The following is a 19,532-nucleotide window of genomic DNA, read 5'->3' on the forward strand; positions in this document are numbered from 1 at the left end:
CTGGAATTGGTGTTATTTGCAAGCTAGCAAGATGTGCAGAGCTAATGTAACAGGTCTGAGCCTGCTATCCTTTGGATAGCAAGTTAAACCTGCTTGCAAGGTTGTCCCTTGGCTGACGTCTGGGACTTTGGATTTTGGGAGGGTTCCCACCATTCCAAGAACTGATAAAACTGACTCATTGTGCCTAAAGTGTTTAATGTTATTTACTTTGCACACCTGTTTTCCTTTTGGGTGTCTGGAATTTTGTCATGTACTAGCCAGAGGGTGCATATGTGGCAAGAACTCAAGAAAAGCCTTGGATACTGAGTCTCTAATAGCTTCACTGGTAAGACAATACCAATAAATTAACATGTATTGCTAAAGAAATTTAGTGTATCCTGTGTTAACCTGCTGTGAAAGAACTCTTGGCAGGTTGTGTCTGGGTTTCCTACAATCCTTACCTTATCCTTTAGTGACTTGGCTTTGTATCTTTCACTGCAATAGGTGACAGTCATGAGTACAATGGTCAACAGACAAGATGTAACAAAGAGAATGCATGCTCAATTTTTCATCTAGACTTTTAAAATTAAAGTCTTATGATGCATCTTTTTATTATTTGCAATTACTTTAGAGAACCTCTAGGAGAACTCAAACAGCAGTATGATTTGTCAATAAGCTTGCAAACAAGCTATAGTCTTGGAAATAAGGCATTAATTATTGATTATATATTTAAATTCATTATTTTCATAACAATGTAGTGTATTCTATTCAAATTGAATATTGTGACAACTTTTATTTTTAAAGAAGTTATCATGTAGGGAGTAATCAAGATGGTGGCATAGTAAACACCTAAACTGCTGCCTCACACAACAATTTCAAAACTACAACTAAAAGACAAAACAGACATCATACAGATCCACAGGAAAGCTGGCTAAGTGGGAATTCTACAACTAGAAGGAAAGAGAAAAGCACACTGAGACTCCAAGGAGCCGCAGGAGGCAGAGGTACTGAGATGTGTGAGTGGAGAGGACTAGAAACTGAGTGCACGGTTGGCTTTCTCAAGCAGGAGAGAGACAAAAGCTCCCGATGGCATCAAACTCCAGTTCTGGGGGAGACTCTGGTGACCCAGACTCATTCGGGGTGAAATTGGACTGTCAGGAAATAGATAAGCACACTGAGACTCTGAGGAACTATAGAAGGCAGAGGTACTGAGGTGTGTGTGTGGAGAGGGCTGGCAACTGAGTATACAGCTGGTTTTCTCAAGCGGGAGGGAGACAAAAGCTCTCGACTGCACTGAACTCCAGTTCCAGATGAGACTCTGGGGACCCCGACTCATTCGGGGAGAAACTGGATTGTCTGGCAGCGGGCAGAACTCAAGGGGGGGCTTTCTCTCAGAGGTGCTTGCAGCAATTACCAAGCTGAGCACAGAAGCTTTTGCAAGTCTTATCTCATAAGGGTGCCTCCAGCACAGAAGTTCTCCCAGAATAGACAGAGCTGATCCTCACAGACAATTGGCCTGGAGGTCAATTCCTCCCAGTGATACCAACAACAATCAAGGCTTAACTACAACAAGACTGTGCACACAGCCCACAAAGTGGTGCACCAAGAGTGTCCTCCTCAGCTAACTATAGAGGCTGAACCACTGGGCCCTATAAGACACCTAGCACACAAAGCCACTCTATCAACTCAGGGAAGCAGCCAAAATGCAGAGACAAAGAAACAGATCACAAATGAAAGAAACAGAAAAATAAATGAGTGGATAGGATTCAAAACCACGGTTATAAGGTTTTTCAAGAATTTTCTAGAAAAGGCCAATAAATTTAGCGAGAACCTCAAGGATATGAAAAAGGACCAACTAGGAATTAAGCATGCACTGACTGAAATAAAAAATATTATATGAGATCTAACAGCAGACTAGAGGATCACAAAAATCAAGTCAAAGATTTGAAATACAAAGAAGCAAAAAACACCCAAAGGGAAAAGCAAAAAGCAAAAAGAATCTAAAAATATGAAGCTAGTGTAAGGAGCCTCTGGGGCAACTTCAAGCATACCAACAGCAGAATTATGGGGGTTCCAGAAGAAGAGAGAGAGCAAAATACTGAAAAACTATTTGAAGAAATAATGACTGAAAACTTCCCCCACCTGGTGAAAGAAATGGACTTACAAGTCCAGGAAGCACAAAGAACCCAAACAAAAAGAATCCAAAAAGGACCACACCAAGACACATCATAATTAAAATGCCAAGAGCAAAAGACAAAGAGAGAATATTAAAAGCAGCAAGAGAAAACAGTTAGTTATTTACAAGGGAGCATCCATATGACTATTAGCTGATTTAACAACAGAAACTATGCAGGCTAAAAGAGAGTGGCAAGAAATATTCAAAGTGCTGAATAGCAAGAACTTACAACCAAGATTACTCTACCCAGCAAAGCTATCATTCAGAATTGAAGGTCAGATAAAGAGCTTCACAGATAAGAAAAAAAATAAAGGAGTTCATCACCACCAAGCCAGTATTATATAAAATTCTGAAAGGTATTTAAGAAGAGGAAGAAGAAAAAGGTAAAGAGAAAAATTATGAACAATAAATACATATTTATCAACAAGTGAATCTAAAAATCAAGTGACTAAAAAAATTTGATTAACAGAATAAACTGGTGAATATAATAGAATCAGGGACATAGAAAGGGAGTGGACTGACAATTCTCAGAAGGAAAGGGTGTGGGAAGAGACTGGACAAAAAATCATACATCTATGAATGAGGACAGGGAAGGGGTTGTAAGGGCAGAGGGTGGAGTGGGAACCGGGTGGAGGGAAGCTATGGGGGAAAAAAAGAGGAACGATTGTAATAATCTGAACAATAAAGATTTATTAAATTATAAAAAGGAAGTTATCATGTAAAAAGTTGTTTCCTCAGTAACACCACTTGTTTTGAGAATGCTGGCTTAAAAACTATTGAATTGGTGCCTGTGGTTCTGTTCACCTTGTAGATTGTAATCTTATAGGCGAAGAGTTTAATTCATCTTTGTGCCTGAACAAAAATATATTTTAAAAACATGACCATTTGCATGAAAAAACACAACAAGCAAGGGGGAAAAAAGTCAAGAAATGAAATAAGGAATGAAAAAGATCTCATAAATTTAATAAAATTGTAGAAAAGTAGTATTTTTATTACCTAGGTTTACCTAAGCTATATGGGAACAAAAGTTGCTCCTTTCAGGCCAGTGTAAAACAAACAAAAAATAACTAAAATCCAAATCCTGGCACTCACACTTTTTTCTAATAGCAAATTTTTAAAAAATGAAGATAGTTCTCAGACATTTCAGTTGGAAAGTCCAAAAACCAGGTAGACACATACACTGAGGAGGTTTGGCAAGAGGTTAGGAGACATTTTGCTTTCCTCAAGACCATAATTAGCTTCCAGAATTTTACCTTACTATTGTCTACCCCTTTCACCTATTTTTTTACTCTGAAATTACATTTTAGCACCAGTGGTTTTCCATGATATTAAAGAATGGGCTTGGCAATCATGGGTCCTAAGGCCATCAGAACTCTGCACTCCTGCATCAATAACAAGAGAAGTTTATTGGCACCAAGATACATTTTCACTATGAAACACCCAAGAGAAAATGCTTCTTAATGAATCAGAGCTGGCAGTGTTAGTCTTGAAGCAAACTACAAACTTTCAGCAGTCTCATTATATGTAATTATCACTTTTGAAGTTATGGTATTAAGGCCTACCATTGGGCATAACCAAACATATGGATTTGCTAGCTGCTGAGACTAAGGAGATTTTGATATCCAGTCACCATTACCTGTTCTTATTCAATAGTCCTCATGAACAATTATTACATAGCTCTTTAATAATAAAGCTGTTAAACTCTGATTTTGTAAAGTAAAACTTGAACAAAATATTTTATGTTTATAGCCTGTCTATTTCTTAGCTTACCACTCCAAATATACATTATCTAGTTAAATATACATTTAACTAGAAAAGAAGGGTTAAATGTATATTTATTCAATTCAAATACACCCATATTAAATAACTATTAAGTATTAGAAAGTATACTAAGAACTTAATGAGATATAAAAATGACTGTTATCCTATTTCTGCTCTTAAGAGCATGCAAACAGTGGCTGAGGAAGAGAATGATAACAGTGAAATGTATAACTAAAGCAAGAAGGAAAATGATAACTTTAGAGCTATAACTATTTTTATAGGGGGTTCAAAAAAACAGAAATTCTCATCAATCTGGGGATGAAAGTAAGGGGATGGGAAATAGGAATTAGAGCATGGAAAATGTGAGATGGATGTTGAGGATAAAAGAAGATTTGAAAAACCAAAGGAGGCCTTCAAAATAGCATATGAGTGTTGGAAGGGCTAATGAGCTAATACAGGAGAGTACTTAGAATGTTGTTGGGCAGAGACCATTCATTATCATCATTGCCATCAAATAGGTTATAAAATGTAAACTTAAACATGTGAGTATGACATGTGCAACCTTCTCCTGTGTCTTTTAAAGTAAGAGATGTTTTTTCTCACTGCTCAGGCTTCTATTGGGCACCTTTCACAGCCACGGGTTGTATGGAAGCTGTGAGGCCTGAGCAAAAATGTGGGTGTTGTGATCGTCCATTCTCCTCTGTGCCATCACTACCCTGTTTTTCTTCTGTTGTTTCTTTGGGACCTGTTATATCTAAGAGAAAAAAGAAAAACATGTACAATATAAATAGCTTCATGTTGGCTTAAAGTAGTAAGGGACAAAGTATTCTTCCAACAGTAAAATGAGGTGATATGAAGTTTTGCTTGCATTTTCTCTCTCTTCTCTCAGACAGGGACAGAACTTAAAAGGACATCTTTTATCCAGGGCATGATAGCTGTTTTCCAAACATGAGCTATTAGGGTGACATCCTTTTCTAGTTGTCACTTTCCCTTGTGTCAGCTCTGCATAAGCTGACAGAATCACTTGAACCATTCAATACAAACATCAGACACTGGATTAGGTAACTTAATTCTGTTAGGTGTCTTCCAATTCTGAGATTCTATGATTTCAGCCCATAAATATAATGTTAGGAATGAGTTTATGAAATTTTATATTTCTATTATAGTGACTGGGTCATTTTTCAGACAATAATTAATGTTTTTCCTAATTAATTAGGAAAACAAATCCTTATATACATTTATGATAGGGTTTAATATTCTGAGGTTTCATTTGGCCATAATCTTTTGGTGTTAATAACTTTTCTAAATGTAAGAGCAATATTTGATGCTTGGAGAGAAAAAAAATTGGCAGTCCTCCCCACAGCTATATCAAAGCTACAGTTTTTTGTATATTGTATTATATAAAACCTACATAATTTTATTAACCAATGTTACCTCCAATTAATTCAATAAAATACTACAGTTCTCTCCATTTCCAGCAACAGTGCTGTCTTCTCTCCATGTTGCCAGCCTCTGTATGCTCAATCATTTCCTCTGAGGTTCCTTAACTCTGACTCCACCTTTGAAAATAATGGTCTACTTTAATCGCTGTTTCCCTTTTCTATGTAAAGGAATAACTGATTTACTGAAATATTATTCAGATAGCATATAATTCACTCATTTCAATTATATAACTCAATGATTTGTAATGTTTTTACAGATTTGTGCAACCATTACCACAATCAATTTTAGAATATTTTTATCACCACCCTCCAAAAACCTTGTACTATTTAACATCATTTCATTTCCTCCACCCACCCAGGCCTAAGCAACCACTCTTCTATTTTCTATCTGTGTGGATGTGCTTAATGAGGACATTTTCTATAAAAGAAATCATATAATATGTAGTCTTTTGTGACTAGCTTCTTTCACTTAACATAATGCTTTCAAGTTTTATTCATGTAGCATTAATCTGTCTTTTTTGTTTTAATAATTTTTAAGTATTATGTTGTTTAAGATACACCACATTTTATTTATCCATTTATCAGTTCATGGATTTTTAGGTTGTTCCCCTCTATTTTTGGCTATTATAAATAATATTGCTGTAAATGTCTTTGTACAAGTTTTTACATAGACCTATATATTTATTACTCAAAGTGCATATCCAGGACTTTAATTGTTGGGTTATATGACAACTCTATGTTTAACCCTTTGAGGAACTCCCAGGTAGTTTTCTAAAGTGACTAAACCATTTTATCTTCCTACCACAATATATACAAGTATTCCCATTTCCCATATACTTGCCTACACTTATCTGTTTCTTCTTATTATAGTCATCTTAATGTATGTGAAGTAATGACTCATTGAGGATTTGATTTGCATTTTGCTGATGGAAAATGATGTTGAGCATCTTTTAAGGTACTTTGTTGTCTTTTTTGGAGCAATATCTATTCGATCTTTAGCCATTTAAAACTCCCAATCTTTTAAATATTTCATTTGTTTTTGCCTAAATTTTTGTTAGGATCCCATCTGATAACTATAGCAGGACCATTAGACTTATAGATAAGGCCCTACTTCAATTTCATGAAGGATTTAGGGCAAGCTACTTGTGCAAACATAAGGAAGAAAGTCATGTCCATATTACTATACTGACCTCAGCAATTTCTTTTGAATTGAGGCTGTATCTCAATATGGTCTCTTAATCATCTACTTTTCATTGAATCATTTATTGCTACACTATCCTAAAAAATGGAAGACTAGGTACTTCTTGGTCCAAGTCATAGATAGTGGAATTTTAGGGCTCTGATTTTCCCAGCATGCTTTAAAAAGCCCTGGTGTTTGAAACAGCTTAATAAGAAAAGCTCTAGGTGAGAGTGAATATGGCCTCTTCTTATAAAAATAATTCAGACTTCTGTATAACCCAGCCATTTCAATAAAGTTGGGGTTTGGAGCCACACAGAACTGAGTTTGAATATCTACTCTACTATTTATTGGCTATATTAGTTTGGGCCAGTTACTGAGGCATTTCAGCCTCAGTTTCCTTATATGTATATTGCATATAAAATATTTGTAAAATGTAAGTAAAATAATATAAATGAAAAGCTAGAAATAATAACGATAAACAATTATTTCTTTATCCACTGTTCTTGCCCTATGGTTTTATGTTAGTTTGGTTCTGGTTCTGAAAAGTTTCTTTTTCCTTTATAAGGCTAAGCGTGTGACCAGAATTAATGCAGTTATACCACAAAAGTCACATTTTATCTATGGGATATGTGAATACATTTAATTTTATGCTTTATAATAAAATTGGAAAATATATTAAAAATTTATTTCTTTTTTAAAAAACAACAGTAAATAAGACAAAGTGATAGACCTCATAGAGTTTACATTCTTATGAATACAAAAAATCTATATATTTATAAACTAGAGGCCCAGTGCATGAAATTCATGCACAGAGAGGGGTGTCCCTCAGCTCACCCTGTACCCTCTCCAATCTGGGACCCCTTGAAAGATGTCCGACAGGCAGTCAGACATCCCTCTCACAATCCAGGACTGCTGGCTCCCAACTGCTTGCCTGCCTGCCTTCCTGATTGTCCCTAATCACTTCTTCCTGCCAGCCTGATCACCCCTTATTGCTCCCCTGCCAGCCTGATTGCCCCTAACTGCCCTTCCTTGCCAGTCTCTTCTCCCTTAACTGCTCTCTCCTGCAGGCTTGGATCCCCCCCCAAACTGCTCCCCCTTGCAGGCTTGATCACCCCCAAATGCCCTTCCTTTCAGGCCTAGCCACCCCCAACTTCTCTCTCCGGCAGGCCTGGTCCTCCCAACTGTTCTCCCCTGCAGGCCTGGGTCCCCCCAATTGTCCTCCCCTGCAGGCCTAGTCACCCCAAACTTCCCTCTCCTGCAGGCCTGGTCCTCCCCAACTGCCCTTCCTTGTTGCAGGCCTGGTCCCCCAACTGCTCTCCCCTGCAGGCCTGGGTCCCCCCCTCCCCCAAAATGTTCTCCCTTGCAGGCTTGATCACCCCCAACTGCCCTCCCTTTCAGGCCTGATTCCCCCCCCCCCGAACTTCCCTCCCCTGAAGGCCTGGATCCCTCCCAACTGCCCTCCCCTGCTGGCCATCTTGTGTCAGCCATCTTGTGTCCACATCAGGGCAAGCATCTTTGACCACATGGGTGCAACCATCTTGGAGTGACAGTCAATTTGCATATTACTCTTTCATTACATAGGTAGTGTAGAACAAAAAATAAAATTGTGCTTAGGGGTCTCTCTAGAAATCTATAAGTTTTAGAAATAGCCTTGTCATTTATCTAAAACATGAATTTGATGACATGGCTGGAAAAAGTAATATCATGTCCTCTATTTATAACTGTGAGCATGTTAATGTTTTATATTGACAACACGCCAAGTGAAACAGAGCAGTTCTCTTTTCAATTTATTTCTATAAGCTGATGAATTATGAATATGAAGTGAGAAGCCTGTCTTAGGATATTCATGTTATATCTCAAAGTAGCAAGAGAAAAAGCTCTGACCTTTAAGAACACAATGAATTCATAGAAAACCAGTCCTCCAAGCATCCATCCTGAAAAGTGCACTCTTATCTACAAACCATACAGATGAGGTACCCCCTTAACTCAAATAATAGCCATGTCTCCCTCCTGAAAATTGTGGGACTCTGCTTAGACTATAAAAGAGTCCAACTGTGCAAAGAGCTATGAATGAAGCTACACAGGCATTTGGATCCTGCAAGTGGATATTTTTTTTCCTGAGTGCAAATGGAACATCAAACAAGCACATTTTATGTACCTAGAATATTGGCAGGGGCAGAACCTGGTTCTGGATGCTCTTCTCTTGAATTATATGTAATCACTTTATTATTTTTTAATATACGTTTTTCTTGACTTCAAAGAGAAGAAGGGTGATAGAGAAAGAAAAACATCAATGATGGCAGAGAATTATCAATGGCTGCCTCCTGCACACAGTCTGGACATGTACCCTGACCAGGAATTGAACTGTGACCTTCTGGTTCATAGGTTGACCCTCAACCACTGAAACTCACTGGTGGAGCTATCTAATCACTTTAGTTAAAGTGAGTCCATTTGTACTGACTTTATTTTTTTCTTGCCAGTTCCTACTAAATTCACTCTGTGGAATATCTTTCTTACCCCTGGATTAAAATTCATGTAAATTCCTTAGTGTTCCCAATCATCAGATGATAAAATCTCTCTCTCTCTCTCTCTCTCTCTCTCTCTCTCTCTCTCTCTCTCTCTCTCTCTCTCTCTCTCTTAGGTACTAGAAAGTCCTGTCAGGATAACATCCATCAAATCTTTGCTCAAAAGTTATCTTCCTTGACCATCTTATTTATAATTTCAAAGCTCCCTTCTTCCCTAGCATTTCACAATCTCCTTCAAGTTGTCTTCTCACCTTGTAATAAATAGTTTACTAATTTTATTTATTTTCTATCTTCACTAGTAAATTTCTGGAGTTCAATGACTCCCTCCCTCTCCTACTCGGCCACATGTGTGGATGGTGTTTACTGATTGTGTCCTTGAACCCAAAACAGTGGTGGGCACACTGTAGGCATTCACTCAACAAATATTTGTTGAAAGGGAGAGTGCACCAGAAATCTAAATTCTCACTTAGTTTAAATCTTTTCTCCTTTCCCATTGTGGGCTCACCTCAAGAGGGACTCAGTGATGACCAAGGAAGCTGCAGGCAGCTTTTCTATTCTTCACTCCCTCACTTCCCACAATGAATTAGCTGCTGCTTGTGGCTGCAAGAGGCAGGGTGGGAGAATACAAAATTACCTATGGTAGTAATTTGCATTCAGGCACAATTTAATCACAGTTGTAACATACACACAATTTGCTAATACTTTTCTTTGTTGGGTGATTTGTGGGTTCTTAAGGGATGTCACATTGCTGAAATTCTCTCACCTCTGAAACAAAGGTGATGCCTTGACCAATAGGTAGGCTGCTTGTGATTATTCAAATGAGCCAGTCCTTAGGAAACCTAGGAAGCCTAGTTTTTTTTCCTGAGTGCAAACGGAACATCAAACAGGCACATTTTATGTACATAGAATATTGGCAGGGGTAGAAACATTACATAAAATCTAAGTGTTTTCCTTTCTTTACTTTATATTAAAATAATATGAGCTTATTATAACAAGTAAAATTATTATATAACATAGAGGTTTATAAAGGCAAGACAAAAATCCTCCCTTTATTTCCCAAATAAACCAAATCAATGCTAATAATTTCTTCCCATAACTTTCTTCTTATTTTCAAGCATACATGCAAATATAGAATGTTTTTTATATTTATTTTTACTTAATTGAACCATGCTCTGCTTATTACATTGATAAATTGTTCATGTTGTTGTTCTACCACTTTTTCTAATGTCTTATTCAGATAAAACCAGCAAACTCAACAAACGTGATAAATGACATAAACAAACTTTGTTTTTTTGTCTCTTGTCTCTTGTTTCTCAGTTTTCTTTATCAATTATTTAGGGTATTTAATCTTTTTTTTGCCCCTGGATGAAGACTAAGGTCACTTTAAGTCTCAAATGAGACTCAATTAGATAAATATAATGTTTATTCCTAGATATTAATCAGATATTCAGAGTTGATTTAACATTGAAATCTTCTTCCCTTTCCCTCTTTGGATCCACCTTATTATTTTATTTCCATTTAAGATTTGAATCTAGATGAGATTATTGTATATCATTTGAGAAGGCTACCAAGCAGGATCACACATGGGGTTGTACTTGGGGACAGGTGACAATAAGCTGGAAACTTAGGGATGGGCTTTTACATAGCAAACAGGGGAGGGAATCTAGGCTGCCTAGGTTTCCTAAGGACCGGCTCATTTGAATAATCACACAATCTCTGAGCATAGAAGCTGTCCCTAGTTGTTTGGTACCTAGTCCAGGGTGCAACTGGAGTGTGTGCCTCATAGCTGGATAGTATGGGAGCCTGATAGGGGAAGTGGTTGTGGTGGGGACTTAGCAAACTGCCCACAAAAGGGAATTGAGAGTTTTAGCAACAATTTCAATGCTGGGTCATGACAGCTCTTGTAAAATGTTATAATACCAGAGACATTACCTTTCCAACAGTGCACGTGGAAGATTTCCAGTTCAGACTTGGGTGTTTCTGCCCCTTGGCAGAGTGAGCAGAGTTTTTGCTGGAGGACCCCAGTGGTATATTGGAGTCAGACTGTGTGTCTCCTAAACCTGATTCTATGGGCCTCCTAGAGATTCTCAGAGACATCCTGTGTTAGTTAGGCTTCTTCCTATGTATGAGAGGGTTATAATAAGGCAAGGTTCATACATATAGCTCTCGCTGCCACCAATCACACACGTTTCCATCTGTCATTGTTGATCATGAATTTGGTTGACAATTCTATTATAGAGAAAGAGTAAATAGTGATATTAAAATATTTCTTCTAATTAATTTCCTTTCAACGTGCATGAATCACTGGACCACTAGAATTATATAAAAAGAATAAAACTATTAACTCCACACAGGATACTTTAACTTTCCCATCTCCTCCCTGTTATGTCTCTCCACTCTCCTTTTTCTGCCCAGTGTCCCCCAATTTCAAAGTGTTGCTGAGCAAGCTTTGTACTTTGAGGTTCAGACTTTTGTTTTTTAATTCTCTGGAAGTTTCTCACGTCTATTTTTAAAATTCCTATTTAACCATTTATAATTTGCACTTCACTTTGGTGAGATTTAAACCAAAATATTTTATTATATTTTTGCAAAGGCAAAGGCCAGAGAAGTCAGTGAAGAAGTCAGAGAAGTGGATAAAGAGTCAGATCAAAAGCTCGGAATTCCTGTAGAATTTGGGGACTTTGTGCAGAACAGAACATGAAGGTAGGGGAAAGAGAGGCCTCCAAATGAAAAGATAAAGCAGGGCGAGTTTCTGTAGTTACGCTTAAGCCATCTACTTCTTGCACATTTCAACTCTGCTTGTTGAGGGGAAATGTATAGAGTTCCTGATAATCCTGGCCATTTATATATATAAAAGCCCAGCAACCAAACAGTAGAATGAGCAGAACAACTGGTCACTATGATGTGCACTGCAGTGGTCAACTGGTCCAATCTGGCCCCTAATCAGCCCCCCTGATCCCAATCAGGGGCAGGGCCACTGGCCAACCACCAGCAGCCCCGCCCCCTGGCCAGTCTTAGCCCTGATCAGCCCCATCAGGGCAGACCAGCCTTTTTCCATTCAGGTATGAATTCCTGGAATGGGCATCTATTCTATAATAATAAAAGCATAATATGCTAATTAGGTTGGACAGCCGGAAACCTTCCAGATGTGTGGATAACATTCTGGATGAAGCCAGGGCTGAGGCAAACTGCCTTGGCTGTGAGGGCTGAGCCCCTTGCATGAATTTCGTGCATTGGGCCTCCAGTAGATTATAAAGGCAGGAGCATGGGATTTATAGCCACATTGATTTGGTATCAAATCACTCCTCCACTGCTTCTTAAGTGATATCAGGCAGTCACTAGCCTATATAGCCTCAGTTTTTTATCTGTGAAAAAGGAATAACAACCATCTCACACTTGCTATGAAAACATATAAGTCCACAGCACTGTGTACTGGGTACTATTAGGCATTCAAGTAACTTTGGATCTCTCTTTCCCTTGGGCACAGCTGATATTTGCCTCAAGACAATGAAATTAATTTGAAATTCAAGCCACACTTCTGATGCTGAGAAGAGGAGCAACTGGAAAAACAACACCTTTCCCCTCCAGCCAAGCATGTTAGTTTCCATTTTTGTGATCAGTTTCTGTTTTTGTCCTGACACACACATAGAGTGGAAAGTACCTTGAACTGGCAGATTTGTATCTTGCAAAAATATTATTTTGGCTTTGATAGGCAGACACTTTTTGGCTTATCTCTTCCTAGTAAGAGGTATTTGTAAATCACTAGAGTGTTCTATGTGAACTCAAGATCTAGTCAACTACAAAGTAAAACAAAACCTTAAGATAGCTGAAGGACAACATTAAATTTTGATTAATCTGGTATCTTAGAGAGTCTCTAGGCAACTCTAACCTCCTTACAAAATGATTTATTGCCTGACATGTTAGATTGGGAAATACACAAGTTTTCCACTGAAAGGAATTTTTATGAGGTAGCATGCCCACATTCTGCCTCCAAGCACAGAAGTTTCTAACATTGTCACTCTATTTTGTCCCTTCTTTCTTAGATCTTGGGTTTAAAAACTATTCTCTCCCCCCATCCCCCCGGAAGTATATTAAATAAAAGTTTGTTTCTCAAGTAATTTATCAAGGAGCCCTGAGTTAACCTCATCTAACCAGTTATTACTCTGCTTTATGGTTAACTATATGGCACCTGCATATAATCCTTTAATTGACTTTAAGTTTTGCAGCACACATGGCCATATTAGAATCATCTCCTCCAGTTGTTAGCTGTGAGATTTTGTGCCAGGTTTGTAATTTGGTAACTCCACATAGGGAAATAGTATTCTTCAAATTATGGTCCCCAGACAAACATTATCAGCATCACCTGAAGCCTATTAGAAATGAATATTTTCAGCCCTGGCCAGGTGGCTGATTTGGTTGGAGTGTTGTCCTGTACACCAAAAAAGTGGCAGGTTCGATTCCCAGTTGGGATCCATACCTTGGTTGTGCTCTGATTCCCAGTTGGGGCTTTTATGGGAGGCAGACAATCAATGTTTTTCTGTCACATGGATATTTCCACTCCCTCCCCCCCTCTAAAAATCAATAAAAACATATCCTTGGATGAGGATTTAAAGATTTACAGATATAATGTAATACAATATTACATATGCTTTTTAAAGCCTATATACATTTTTACTACTCCCAACATATACTGTTATAGGTTTGTTTGTTTGTTTGTTTTTAAATGTATTCTTTATTGATTTTTTTAGAGAGGAAGGGAGAGGGAGAGTTAGAAAGATCAGTTAGAGGGAAACATTGATCAGCTGCCTCTTGCACACCCTCTGCTGGGGATGTGTCTATAACCAAGTTACATGTCCTTGACCGGAATCAAATCTGGGACCCTTCAGTCTGCAGGCCAATGCTCTATTCACTGAGCCAAACTGGTTAGAGCTCTGTTATACCTTTATGGTAGATACCTTTTACCTAACTTTAGATTCTCTGCTAAACACACACACACACACACACACACACACACACACACCCCAATTACACATCTCCTGTCAATTGGGGTATATGCAAAATAATTTACATGCTTTCTTCTTAGTCAAATTTCTGGCTGTATTCATCCAGAATTTATAGTATTATGTGTTTTGTAAACCAAAACCCTAACAAAAGCTGAAATTGATATCCCATTGCAATTTGGTTTTACTAGACCATTTGTAAATAATAAAAGTTTTACAATGAATAAGCTTGCCATATAACGGTTATTCAGTTAACTAGGTCTAGTGCAGGCAATGAGCAGGTAAGTAAAAATATCTGATGCCATGAGATTTAACCTGAGAAGGTTCTAGAGAGTGTGAAGAAGAGGAAGAATAGTGAACTGAAAGTAGTACATTAGTTGGATGATTAAAATCTTAAAATATCTCAGATTAGCAACAAGAGTGAAGTCAGTTGGTCAGGGAGCTGATATATATACATGACATGGGATTCAGCTTTGCTCTTTTCAAAAGACCCGGTGTTTTGACTACATCCTAGAATATGATATTAGAACTCCAGGAACCCAGACATTAATATAATTTTTAAACTCCTCAGATGATTACAAGATATAGCAAAGGTTTTAACCCTATAATTGAAACTGACCTGAGTGCAAAACCGTGCTCTTGGAGAAAAGCCTATGTTGGTGGTGAGCAGCCCAGAGTATGAGAATGGCTTTGATATCATGCCTCCAGAGGTGAAACTCTCTTAGCCCGTAGGTGTGTTATGACAGAAGCCACATTTTTAAACCCTATTCTTGGCAACTGTTTATATTAGAGAGTTTATCTGGTTTAGGAGGAAAACTATGACCTGGGTAGGATGAAAGAAGGAAAGCCTGGAAGCTGAGGCAGATATCTCAAAGAGCTCGAAGGCCCCTTCCCCTGGTGCTGGGAACAGGGAGACTTCCTCCAGACACCCAGGTAAGAAGGGAAGCACAGCAGATGTGGTTTGCATTGAATAAAGATCACAGATTCTTCTTAATCACCACCTTGCCTTTTTATGGAGTAAGTGTAAATTATTGTCAGCTTCGTCATTTGTAGTCAGAGCGTGAACAGATGCTGAAGGTTTCGTTTAAAATGATATGTGTCTCTTATAACAACCTGCAATATGCTCCCCAAGGACTATTTTCCTTCCACATCCCATAAACTCAGCACAGGGGAGCTTATTCTGAAAAGCATTTGAGGTAAATTAAGCCCAATGAATGCAGCTTTCTTTAGAGATAACATTTAATAGAGTTATTATAGGGCTTCCTTTGTGGGCTTTGAGTGGGCATTTGCCTTAATGACTTTGTTTAACAAGCTTTCGTTTCCTGGTTTGTGTGATTTGAAGTGTTATTGCACAACTGTTTGTCCTTAAGAATTTTTCTACCAACATGTGGCAATCAATCACATTTTGACTTTCCTGATATTTAAAACTTCAACAGATTATTAGCTATAATCACTTAAAATCAAATAGTAAGTCATAATAAAATGCCAATAAACTATTAAATATTTAGGATCAACCATTATAAGAACTATGTGGCCAAAAAAAAAAAAAAAAAAAGCTCTGAAATTTTGTTTAGAACATAGAAAGTAACACATTCTTTCTTTCCTTTTTTGTTTTTGTTTTTTGTTTTGTTTTGTCTAGTTAATTCTCACCTCACAGTATTTTTTCATTGATCTTTTAGAGAGAGTGGAGAGAGAGGGAAAGACAGAGAGAAACATCAATGTGAGAGAAACACATTAATTGGTTGCACACACCCTGACCAGGGTCCCTGGCTGGGAGGAGCCTGAAACCTTAACTGGAATCGAACCCAGGACCCTTTGGTCTGTAGGCCAATGCTCTAGCTAGTGAGTCAAACCAGCCATGGCCACATACCTTATTTCTTGATGGCAAAACAATATTTAAAAGAAATAAATTAATATCCAATTAATGTTTTGGCTTACTGTAATTTTAATTAAATATTAGCTAGATTTATTAGAGTTTTACATAATAACCATTTGAAAGGATAAATAAGCAAAAATTGCTAAGAAAAAAAAAACAGCCTAATATTAGAAAGATCTAAAATATAAACTGTGAATACTAGTAAAAAATCAACAGATCAATAAAACAAAGTAGATAACCCCATTATTCATAATTATTTTGTTTGTGAAAAAGGACAACTGCTAGAGAATGGAGAACTATTCATTAAATGGTTTCAGGCAATAGATGATTATCTAGAAAATTATAATATTTGATTTTTATTTCACACCATATATCAAAATAAATTCTAGCTATACTAAAAAGTTTATATAAAAAGTAATATTATAAATAATAATCATAATTTATATGAACATTCTTCTAATGTTTGAATGGATGACTTCACAAACATACAAGACATATTTTTTTTAAATTATAAAGAAAAATCCCTATATTTTTCTACATAAAAATTAAACATTTCATAATAACACTGATGAAAATGAAAAGAAATTTTAAGCACAATATTTGTTATAAACATGATGGATATGATTTTTAACTTCAATTATGAAATAGAGATGTTATTTTGCCCTTATTAAGTCCTATTTCTGTTTGGTGGTACTTCACCTAAATATTCAGCCAGAAACATTAAACTCCTAAAGAGTAAATGGGAAATGTTTGTAGAGAAAGAGGATGTGCATTCCCTTTTGGCCCAAGGAATTATGGGTATGGCAAAAAAAGATACAAGAAGTAAAGGTAGACTTGTAAATTATCAATCACTCTCTCCTACCTTATCTCCATATCCCTGTGTCTACTTCTTGACGAACAGATTTAAAACATCCAAAAAGTTATGGAGTAGACCATGTGGTGAGTGGCTTGCAATATACTGGGAGAAGAATTACACATGACTCCTTCCATCATGGTACTGGAGTGATGGCACAGAAGTGACATTAGATGGTGAGAGAGACACTCAAAAAGTATTTCTGGTTCCCACCAGCTTATGTGTGTCCAGCAAAAGACACAGAGGGGCCCATGTGTCTATGGAGGAAATAGAAAGATACTTGGATTGGGTGAAGAGGCACAGGGGGCCAGGATTTATAAACCAGTGGCAAATGGCAAGGATCAGAGACTTCCTGAAGGGTGCCAGCACATTAAGCTCAAAGTAATAAATGGGACCCATCACACTCAGCATCACAAGTCCAAGGAACACCTAGCCCAACCACTCCTTGGTGGAGACTGGGGAGGATCCTGAAAAGTCAGGATCAATCTGAGGACTCAGCACCTCTGAGGTTCTGAGAGCATAGAAGATAGAGATGGCAGAAAGCACAAAAGAAAAACAACTTGTGAAGATGAGAGTATTTGTAGGTAAATAAGGGGCTTATGATCACTTCCTATATCTGTAACATGAGTAAATTTCTGGTCTAATTACATGTGTTGCTTATCTGTATATTTCTAAAGACAATAGCATTACTCTCTGGCAGGTGAACCACTGAGAGCCTGGTGTAAGGATAGACTCCTTAGGATCATCTTCTTCCTCCTTTATCTACCCTTTCTTTTTAAATACCTCTTGTTCTGGGAGGGAAGGTTCTTCCATTCTCCTTGTTATAGCCTCTAATGCTATGGCAACAAGTCTTCTGACTTAGCTCTTATATGGAGAGCGAAGGTGGAAATTCTCTCCGAAGTCCATGGTACAAGTACGTATGTGTTTCTACAGTCCCTAGGTGCATTCTAATTGAGAGCTCTGGAGTACAAGGAAGTAGGGATCTATGAGAATGAAAATTATTTGGTTTACTAGCTTCTAAATATTATCTCCATTAAAAATAGTTGTAAAGAACCCATGCCAAGTGATAAGAATTCACCAAAGAAACAACAGAAAAAGCTGAGCAAGAAATTCTCAAAGGAAGAAATAGACATATTAAAACACATTTAAGTTCACAAGTAATCAAAACTAGACATTTAAAATCACAAAGCCTGATTAAACTGTCAATTAAAAGAAGATCCTTCCCAATGTTGGAGGGAATGCGCTGAGAGATAATTTTTATACAATGCTTCTGGCAATGTTAATTTGTTCAAAATAGCTTCAAAGCAAATTGGTGATACATTTTTGTATTCTCCAAATTATCTCCTAAGAACATATTTTTTATTATTAGAAAATTAAGTAAATATGCTTTTAAACAAAGTTAAGTAACTTTCCATGGTCTCAACCACTGTCAACCACAGTTGACTAAGTGGGGTTAGTGAGTCTTCTACCTGAAATTTCATATAGTCCTCAACTGAGTCCACCGGACATTTATATCAGTAACTGATCACAGGAAGCCAGATACAGGGATGTTGTACTCTGAGTTTTAAGTAGCTTTAGTTTTTGTGCTTCTACTGAAATTCTATGTCAATTTTTTTCAAACGTGTATAAATAGTCAAAACATAAAGCAAAGCAAAGTACTAAGTTAAAAATAAGAATATTAAATTATTTATAAAGAATATTTAAACTTAGCAAGTCAATGAATGCTAACAAATGGTCAAAATCTTTTCCTTAAAGACCTGGCAATGTGTTGTCCATATAATAGTTCATAAAGCAGATTTTGTAAAAGAACCTAACAATGACAGTGACATGAAAAATGATAAGAAATGAAGATGGAATCCCAGATGAAGGTGGCAAATGTTCAGTTGAATCGCTATCTCTTCTGGCAGGTGACTTCTCAGGGAGAGCATGAACATCTCAGAGAAGCAACCAGACATCTCTTCTTTCTTGAATATCATGATGCTTTCCTCACGAGGGAATTACTAGTACAAAACTATCATGTACTCATTGAATGAATAATTCAGAAAGATTGAACAGACCCAGAAAAATACTATCTTTATACCTTTAACTTTTCCCCAGGAAACTTGATATCTCTCTCTCTCTCTCTCTCTCTCTCTCTCTCTCTCTCTCTCTCTCTCTCTCTCTCATATTGACTTTTTATTAAAAATTGAAATTATGAAGAGATACCTAGCTGGGGAGATACCATGATCGTAAAGGTGGTTTTCCCAGGGTGGGGCTCATCCAAATGTACCTTTGGTTTCCCTAAATGTTGGAAACTCAACTACATAATTTGTGGTAGTGAGGGATTACATCTGTGCTCTCCCCTAAAAAATATTGTGAAGAGATGTTTTCCCTGGGCTCTTATACGAAGCCAATGTAAGGGGTCCTATACAAAGAAGTGTACATTTATCTGTTTTATAAAATGTGGCCAAGAGAACTTCTGTTTCAATGGGGGATGTGGGAGGCTGGGAAAGGTCGATGGGAGGAAAAAAGGAAATATATGTACTACTATATGTAATGCTTTAAACAATACAAAATACAAAACTGGATTCCTTTAAGCTAAATGAAGTATTCTCTCTTTAATGCTATGATCCTATATAATTAAACCCTAATATACAAATTGACTAAATGGTGGGACGACTGGCAGAATGACCACTGACCACCAGGGAACAGACACTCAATGCAGGAGCTGCCCCCAACCCACAGGCCCTGACCAGTGGTG

General features: G+C 37.4%; 1 pseudogene; it reads left to right on the forward strand.

Moving 5' to 3' along the window:
• The first annotated feature begins 18,989 nt into the window (after positions 1-18,989).
• On the forward strand, positions 18,990-19,137 carry LOC118711989 (annotated as a pseudogene).
• Positions 19,138-19,532: the final 395 nt, after the last annotated feature.

The sequence above is a fragment of the Pipistrellus kuhlii genome, unplaced genomic scaffold (assembly GCF_014108245.1).
Source record: "Pipistrellus kuhlii isolate mPipKuh1 unplaced genomic scaffold, mPipKuh1.p scaffold_m20_p_8, whole genome shotgun sequence".
Lineage (NCBI taxonomy): Eukaryota > Metazoa > Chordata > Mammalia > Chiroptera > Vespertilionidae > Pipistrellus > Pipistrellus kuhlii.